We start from the raw sequence: 2,937 nt of genomic DNA, 5'->3' as shown, positions 1-2,937 counted from the left end.
CCAAAAAAACCAAAATGCTGTGAACAAAATTCCCTATTTTGTTTGTTAATTGTATATGTGGATATACAATTCACATATCTGCCCCTGTGTGTGTGTGTATGCCTAGATACAGAAATACATATATAGAGGGAGACATGTTCCTTTTTTAAAAAGGGGGGGGGGGATGGATTTTATGTATGTAACTTATACCTCAATAAACCTGACTTAAAAAAAATAATGTAGTCAAGGAGAAAAAGTCCAACCACCCTCAGGTACAGTGGAAAGAAAATCAAGAAGCCAACCACACACCATTAGATCAAAATGAATGTCTGGAGAGAACAGCTAGAGCATTAGCCAAATGAAAAGAAACAGCATGGCAGCCAAGCAATGGGCTTTCCCCCTGAAGGAGAAGAGAAACATAGGATACAAATGTGCTGTGGAGGAAACACTGACAAAGTCACCAAAGAAAACTCTTCACAAGCACATCAGCTAAAGAAAAATGCAACGAGAACAAGAATCTGATTCTTAAAAAAAAAGTTCAAAATGCCTACTACATCCCACTCACCCAGAAGAGGTATCATTAAAAAGACTGACAATGCCAAATGTTGCAAGGATATGGATCAACTGGAACTTTCAAACATTGCTAGGGATAGAGCTAGGTCATATAACAACATTTGGAAAAGTTCTGGCGGTTTCTTATAAAACTAAATTTACATCTACCCTATGACCCAACAATTCAGTCTAAGTATTCATCCAAGAGAAATGAAAGCATATGCCAACAAAAAAAAAAAAGACCTGTATAACAATGCTTCTAGCAGCTTTATCATAATAGCTCCAAACTGGAAACATGTCAGAAGTCCGTCAACAAGAGACTGAATGAATAAACTGTGGTACGTTCATACCAAGGAAAAATACAAAGCAATAAAAAGGAACAAACTACTGACATAGACACCAATAAAGAAGAATCTAAAATGTATTATGCTGAGTGAAAGAAGTGCACACTATATGATTTCCATTCATAAGAAGTTGTAGATCAGGCCACTCGGTGGCATCTCGGGCTCCCTCTGACTGCGCTCTGGAGGACCACCTCGTTTTCTTTTTGGCGGCGAAAGTTTCTCCCAGCCCCGGCTGAGCGGGAAGGAAGATGGCGGCAGCCGTGTGGCAGGATTTGGCCCAGCTCATGAATTCGAGCGGCTCTCATAAAGATCTGGCGGGCAAGTATTGTCAGATCCTGGAAAAAGCCGTTCAGTTGTCTGGGGTGGAACAACTTGAAGCTTTGAAAGCCTTCGTGGAAGCAATGGTAAATGAGAATGTCAGCCTCGTGATCTCTCGGCAGTTGCTGACGGATTTTTGCACACATCTCCCTAACCTTCCGGACAGCACAGCCAAAGAAATCTATGGACAGCACAGCCAAAGAAATCTATCATTTCACCTTGGAAAAGATTCAATCTAGAGTCATTTCATTTGAGGAGCAGGTGGCTTCAATAAGACAGCATCTTGCATCTATATATGAGAAAGAAGAAGATTGGAGAAACGCAGCCCAAGTGTTGGTGGGAATTCCACAAAAACAGTACAATGTAGATTATAAACTGGAGACTTACCTGAAGATTGCTAGACTATATCTGGAGGATGATGATCCAGTCCAGGCAGAGGCTTACATAAATCGGGCATCATTGCTTCAGAATGAATCAACCAATGAACAGTTACAGATACATTATAAGGTGTGCTATGCTCGTGTTCTTGATTATAGAAGAAAATTCATTGAAGCTGCGCAAAGGACAACAGCGTTCTCGGATGCTAGCTACCCTTTTTAAGGATGAAAGGTGTCAGCAACTTGCTGCCTATGGGATCTTAGAGAAAATGCACCTGGATAGAATCATCAGAGGAAATCAACTTCAGGAATTTGCTGCTATGCTGATGCCCCACCAAAAAGCAACTACAGCTGATGGTTCTAGCATCTTGGACAGAGCTGTTATTGAACACAATTTGTTGTCTGCAAGCAAATTATATAATAATATTACTTTTGAAGAACTTGGAGCTCTTTTAGAGATCCCTGCAGCTAAGGCAGAAAAGATAGCATCTCAAATGATAACAGAAGGACGTATGAATGGATTTATTGATCAGATTGATGGAATAGTCCATTTTGAAACACGAGAAGCCCTGCCAACATGGGATAAACAGATCCAATCGCTTTGTTTCCAAGTGAATAACCTTTTGGAAAAAATCAGTCAAACAGCACCAGAATGGACAGCACAAGCCATGGAAGCTCAGATGGCTCAGTGAATCCTCACAAAACTCCTGTGCACACTACATCTTTTTACATGTTGTACAGATTAATTTCACTGTCTCCAAAGCATTTGCATCATAATCTTACACCTTTCAATCCATTTTATGCTGGATTCCATTGAAAGAAGACATTATTAGAGCAGGAAATACAAGCATTTAAGAATATGTAGTTCCCATGTATTCAGGGTCTCTGTGCATCAAGCTAACTCAGATGTTTTGGAAGCTTTTTCTTTAAATGGAGTAAGTGAAATATCTGTGGCTAAAAATTTGGAATTTGTGATAACTTTGTAGTTATGTAAAACTTAAGTGCTTTGTGCCTCTGCAAATGTGGGTTATTCTAATAAATGGAGAAATAAAAAAAAAAAGAAGTTGTAGATCAGACAAAATATATAAAAAAATATCAGAACAGTGGTTGCCTCTGGGGGCTGGGGTGGGAACTGGCTAACGAGAGGCAAAAAGGAACTTTCTGAAGTAATGTTCTATATATTGATAACAGTTTTGGTACATTGTGTATGTATTTGTCAAAATCCAGCAAACATACACTTAAGATTTGTACATTTCATTTTTTGAAATTTGACTTCAAAAGAAAATATGTGTATTAATTAAATACCTGTGATAAATATGCCATAAGGCAAGTATGTTAAATGTTAATGAAAGAATCTAGGTAATATG

At 38.7% G+C, this 2,937-nt stretch overlaps 1 pseudogene; it reads left to right on the top strand.

Annotated features, from left to right (window-relative positions):
• Positions 1-1,022: 1,022 nt before the first annotated feature.
• On the top strand, positions 1,023-2,624 carry LOC143653254 (COP9 signalosome complex subunit 4-like; annotated as a pseudogene).
• Positions 2,625-2,937: the final 313 nt, after the last annotated feature.

The sequence above is a fragment of the Tamandua tetradactyla genome, chromosome 13 (assembly GCF_023851605.1).
Source record: "Tamandua tetradactyla isolate mTamTet1 chromosome 13, mTamTet1.pri, whole genome shotgun sequence".
NCBI classification, from domain to species: domain Eukaryota; kingdom Metazoa; phylum Chordata; class Mammalia; order Pilosa; family Myrmecophagidae; genus Tamandua; species Tamandua tetradactyla.
The sequence above is the reverse complement of the archived record's forward strand: the minus strand, read 5'-3'. Positions and strand labels throughout refer to the sequence as shown.